Consider the following 6,614-nt stretch of genomic DNA (forward strand, 5'->3'; position numbering starts at 1 on the left):
TTTTTACATTTTCGGTTCCATTTAAACTTCTTAGGGCTTGGCCCCTTTTTTCTCCACTTCCTGCCTGAATGACGTGCCCAAAGTAAACTGCCTGTAGCTCAGGCCCTGAAGCCAGGATATGCAAGAAAACACTTTGAAGTTTGTAGAAATGTTAAAATAATGTAGGAGAATATAACACAATAGATATGGTAGGAGGAAATCCTAAACGAGAGACCATCCTCTTAGAAATTCAAGAGAAAGGTCATATTGAAAATTAGCTCCCTGGATGCAACTCCTATAGCTTCCACAGGGTGTCAGCAGTCTATGTTCAAGGTTTCAGGTTTGTAACTTCAAAAACGAATAAGAAATAACAGTTTTAGTAGAGGGACACTGTCTTGGACATTCGTGTTTGCATGCGCTTTGAAGACATTATGCACCTGCTAAAATTGGTTTCCTATTGAACATACTTCTTTCCTCAAGAAATATTATAGTTTGATTACATTTTAGGGTATCTGAGGAGTAAATAGAAATGTATTTTGACTTGTTGAAACAAAGTTTAGGGGTAGATTTTCGTATTCCTTTCTCTGCAAGTTGAATGAGTGGATTACTCAAATCGATGGCGCCAACTAAACTGACTTTATGGGATATAAAGAAGGATTTTATCTAACAAAATGACACTACATGTTAGAGCTGGGACCCTCTGGATGACAAATCAGAGGAAGATTTTCAAAAAGTAAGTGAATATTTATTCGTTATATGTGAATGTATGAAACCTGTGCCAGTGGAAACTTTTTTGGATGTGGGGCGCCGTCCTCAATCGCATGGCATGTTTTCGCTGTAATAGATCATGTAAATCCGACAGTGCCGTTAGATTAACAAGAATTTAAGCTTTCAGCCGATATAAGACACTTATATATACATAAATGTTTAAAATCCATAATATTTATGATTATTTATTTGAATTGCCACCCTCCAGTTTCACTGGAATTTGTCCCGCTAGTGAGACACTGATCCTTAGGGTTGCTCAGATTCAGTTAGATCTGTGGACCATACTTTTTTTAATGGCTAGCTCAGAATGAAAAAGGCTGTTGTTCAGATCGCAAGGAATTATTGAAGTATTAGCATGCCATTTTGTTACCCAGTTACATTGTTTTTCAGTTTTGCATAAAACCAATTGTGTGAGCAATAATAGGACCAAAGCGTAGTTTACATTGTTTATGGAATGTATCATATCTAAACATTTAGGATGGGATGAAATGCTTGTGCCTGGAAATACAACTTAAAGTTTGGTACGGATAGTCCTCCTGTAGTTGGATGGAAATGATCCAACCATTATGTAGAAATGATGTTGAATATAGTAATAAACTACATTTATTAATCTGACTCCAATATTATGTGAATAAATGCAACAGGCTCTGTGAGTCTCTAGAGGATCTCGTGAAGGTAGCGAACCTTGCGTCACCACTTAGTATGACTATAATGAACATGTGTCTAACTTGCACCATTATGCAATTATTAAGAGACTAGAATCAAATAACTAATCCTGGTGACCAATAATCTAGCATTAATTTGAGACAAGCAGATCTGCACTCTATACTACTCTGTAAACTGGTCATCTCTGTATACCTGTCACAAGACCCACTGGTTGATGCTTATTTATAAAACCCTCTTAGGCCTCACTCCCCCCTATCTGAGATATCTACTGCAGCCCACATCCTCCACATACAACACCCGTTCTGCCAGTCACATTCTGTTAAAGGTTCCCAAAGCACACACATCCCTGGGTCGCTCCTCTTTTCAGTTCGCTGCAGCTAGCGACTGGAACAAGCTGCAAAAAACACTCAAACTGTGTTGCTGCCATGCTATGTTGTTGTCTTAGGTCTCTCTTTATGTAGTGTTGTGGTGTCTTTCTTGTCGTGATGTGTGTTTTGTCCTATATTTTTATTTTATTTTACATTTTTAATCCCAGGAGGCCTTTTGCCTTTTGGTAGGCTGTCATTTTAAACAACAATTTGTTCTTAAATGACTTGCCTAGTTAAATAAAGGCTCGATAACAAAAATGAACGAATAACAAACCAAAAAAAGATAAGGGTTGTCAAGGTGGTACACAAGCATATGCTATGTGTATAGTGTATATAACAACTACCAATAGACCTACTAAATTATAAGCGTATAGTCAATCAAGGAATTACTCTGTAAAATGAGGAATGCATTTACTCAATTTAACTAATATAATTTATTAGTCACGAAATAATTAACTCTCAAACAATTACAGTGTACATGAAATACATGATACATTACAGACTACTCGGAGTAAACGACTATCACCAATAGGCTAAGACTTAATGTGGTTACACATGCTTTCAGTTCAGAAAAAAACAGTGTGTGATACACACAGGAGCTTGCTAACAACTTCTCATAGTATGAAGAAATCCATGTTCCTTTTAAACAACGAAGTAGGAACTCAGCACCAACCTGAATTAACAATTCTTTGCACTGTGCTAGTAAAAACAATAGACAGGAACAACACACCCAGATTCTAATCTAATCGACTCAATTTAAATGATAGGAGCGCACACACTGTGTCGCTCCTCTTTGAACTGTCCTCTTTGAACTGACATCCGCCGAACAAAATCAGTTTCCCTGTAACAATAAATCCATGGCACTTACAGTACAATAAAACATAACAAAATGCATAGCTCTTTATGAACTCTGGAAACAATCCAAACATGACAATTTAATTCACACAGTAACATTCATTTTGACGATTTCACCTCCAATGGTGTCCCAGGGTTTTGAGGGAACATCCCTCCCCGGAGAAAGCCACAGATAAGGTGTGTTTGACCAGTGTGATAGCCCACAGAAGGTCTTCCATTCAAACAATGTAATTTAATTGTCAATGAGTCATCACGCTGGGCCTAGGCGCTTGCAAGTTGCCAGTCGCGAGTATAGTCTTCTATCATTTTTCCACTACACTCCTGTGTCTTTCCCTCTTTGTAAGTGTGTTAATTTTACCCGGGCTTGCTTACCTTGGCCATATACATTTTGAGATTGGCAGACTTTGTATACCATCAGCAGATTTTGATATGCACAAAAATAAGGTGATTTTGGTTTTGTACATAGTCATACAATATCTGGTATAGAAAAGCACAATCTTGAGAGAGTACATGGGGAGCTACAGTATATCTCTGTAGATTATCTATCCGGTAAAAATCACTGATACAGGTGCCCTTCCTCCCTCTGGTGGTATGGATCACTTGTTATTATGTCTCCAGAGAAATCTAGATTAAAATAAAGGCAGAGTGGGCTAAGATAACCATTCTCCTACTTGTTTAATTAAAATGCAATTTGTACTGCTAATCCAAATTAAATGAACACCCTCACCTCTGTGTCGTGGTTTAAACACGTTTTTTCCATGTGGCTGCACTTGTAATCCTGGGACAGTCCTGTATCTCAGCCCCTTTTCAGGTGTCCCAACTGTTCTCTCCAAAAAAGGTCATTTTGTCAGCAAGATGCATCAATTAATTCAGGCTACAAGAGTGTAGACCCACTGACAATCACCAAATGTAATTTCACTTTGTTTCATAATGGATGTGTCTTTCCATTCATCAAATAGCGCGAGTGCACAGTGCACTGTTTGAATGGGGGAATTATTTTGGAGTGGACAAACATCCGCAGGTAGCCTACTTTTTGAAGTGATTTGTTTGACAATAAGAGGAAAACATCATGACTGGTTATGTTCATGCCAAATTAAAAGGTAATAATAAAAAAATACCATTAAATGACACTTTACTACTATGCCGAGAAAAATTTTAGGAGGTCCTATTAACATTTTAACAATTCACACTCTGAATAATGGTCATTTTTTTAATAAAATTGCTGTATGCGGAATTAGGTGTTTTTGGCTGGGGTCAAAAGGACCCCAAAGACTAGAATTTTCAAAAAGGCCATATTGATACAGAAACACTAAACAATTATTTAGATTTATTTAGAACAAGTTGATTGACAGTCATGAAACATTTGAAGTACTGAATTGTGAGCGGACCAAGTAATTTGGTGTCAATCTAAAGCGGAAAGGTGGAATAAACAAGTCAGGAGTAGGTTTTCTTGATTGAACCCAGTTCTCTATTGAGAGATTTCTGACAATACAAACACTCCAACACAGTCAATGAGAATCTCCCAAGGAACAACATAGATCTCCTTTAGTTGACCCAGGACAATTATCTTTAAACTATAACAACAATTACAGATTTGTCACCGGCTTAATGGCTCTTCTTGAAATGCTCCCCTCTCTTGGTAGCCATTCTACAGAGATAGTTTAACTTCCCCCTTCCTGCTGGTTCCATCCTCTCTCTTATAGGGGAAAGAGAATATGTCATTAGTACCATCAGCTGTGCTTAATTGCCTCTGGTTACCTTGTCTCACACGCCTTGTTGGGCTACTATCCATGAGCCCAGCCTGCCCTCTGGTGGCCCTTCCACAGCTATGATAAAAAATATCGTCAGTATGAGGGTTAATGCTCAAATCAATTTTGTTTTTCAAATCCATTTTGTAACACTACATTTCCAAACAGCAAGTTACAAGTGACCAAATGGGATTAGTGTGTGTTCAGACTGTAGTCATTTGCTGACATGGCTACGCTAGTTGTCATGGTAATGGGGCATGCGTGTGCAGTGGCGTAGGCTGATTGGTGGTGGTGCTCGTGCTTCCTTTCACTCAGAAGTTGTTGTGTAGCAAGCTAAAGTGCCATCAATAAAGTGGTGAGGATGAGGAGTCTACCGTGTCCAGAAGCGATTTCACCATTCATTTTCTGGATTCAGGTTCACTTAAACATTGTTTTAAGCTTTGTTTTACTATTGACAGTGTAAGGGAATTTTTATGTTTGTGCTTTTCTTTTTATACATTTCTGTCTTCTATTCATGTGCTGTTCTAATAACCAATTTCTGTGTTCATGCAAGTGGCTGATTGTACAAATCCTGCAATTTGGCAGTATGCCCAGACCGTGTTTTGAGAACAAACAAAAGATATCTCAGTTTCAAGGTCTCAGCTTAGAGAGGAGAAGCCTCAAGGGGTGTTGGTCTGTCACATGTTATGAAACAGTATTGGTCAGTCACATGGATGAAACAAAACGGTAATGATTAATGAATTATGCTAAATCATGCAAATATAACTTGTCTGTGTATAGCCGTATATAAGACAACTGCTGGGTCTACCAGGGAAGAGCTCCTGATTGACATGTGTACTATGGTGCATTGAGTTAGTTGGAACCTCTCCAGCGCACTGACAATAAACAATGATTCATATTAAGGTTGACTTCGGGTGTCCCTGTGTAAGAATTTCCACGACAACAGTTACAGCTGATTTCTGGATTGTATATCGATTCTCTCTCCTTAAATCATCTCTGAATTGTTTAATCAAACTTTTTGCCACCAGCTCCTGACATCAGGGCATAAAATCTACAATCTTTGTCTGGAACTAGCCTTGTGCGCATGTGCGTGCAGCTATATTATGTCCTGAGCTTGTTTCCCCCGGTTTTCCCTGGTTAAACTAGCTGGCTAGCTGAAGCTAGTTTTTGTCTTCTTTACCAGAATTGATAAATACTGCACCCTCAACTCCTTTGCTAGTTATACAATCATGTAACTAAGAAATTTGCTGGAAAGAAACTTGAAAATTATTTATTGTTTTGTTGAATAATCATGACTGGTTCAAGCTATCTGTCGTGTCGTAAGACAACAGTAGTGAAGGATATCATTGCTAGTTAATGTGGTCCAAGTTCAGTTTTGAGATCCATCAGCGTCATTGGTGTAGGGTTAGCTGGACATTTCTGACTAGTCTTGGAACTGTGACAACGGGCCGCCTCTCCCAGCTTGGCTCGATGGGATATGTAGTGATTTTGCCAAGTCAGCCAGATATGTACACAGTCTTGTACCCTTAACCTTTTATAAACTGACTATCGTATTTGTTGATTAAATCTGACTTTATTAGTATAATGAATAATCCAGGCACTGTACTGGACACCCCTACAGCCCCCGCAAGACGGGAGGGACCCACGAGCTCTGGGGGCCTATGCGCCTGTCATCGATGTCAATTTTTACAAAATATAATCAATCATTTTGACAGTAACTCTCCAAAAAGTCAGTCATCAACCTTTTCATTTCCATATGTACTATGAAGCTAAATGCTTTTTTCTTGGGCTTCCGGTAGGTGACTGAAAAGTTGCCTCAGGCATTGAAAAATAACTAATTTAACTGATTGAAAGTAAGGGGATATCAGATAACAAATGCTGTGGTCAAGGCTACCATGGCGCCAGTGCAATATAGTGGGGTTTACTCAGGTGTTCAAAAGCGCATATCAGACCGAGAGCTTCTTAGGTAGTTCTTTATGAGTTTTGGTTTAGAAAACGATCTCTCTGCAGAAGCGACAGTTACGGAAAAAACAGGTTTCAGGGAAACTGGACAGAAGGCAGTAGTGCTTCAAATATAGCAGTTCTGCTATATCTTTAATTTAGCCTCTCATTCTCCTTAATTTCTCATTCATAAATAGCACCTGAATAGCAGCTAAAAACAGTAGGCTATATAGCTATAGATAGTTTTGATGTAATCACTATTGTTCTACAATGTAGAAAATAGTAAAAA

The sequence above is a fragment of the Salmo salar genome, chromosome ssa14 (genome assembly GCF_905237065.1).
Source record: "Salmo salar chromosome ssa14, Ssal_v3.1, whole genome shotgun sequence".
NCBI lineage: Eukaryota > Metazoa > Chordata > Actinopteri > Salmoniformes > Salmonidae > Salmo > Salmo salar.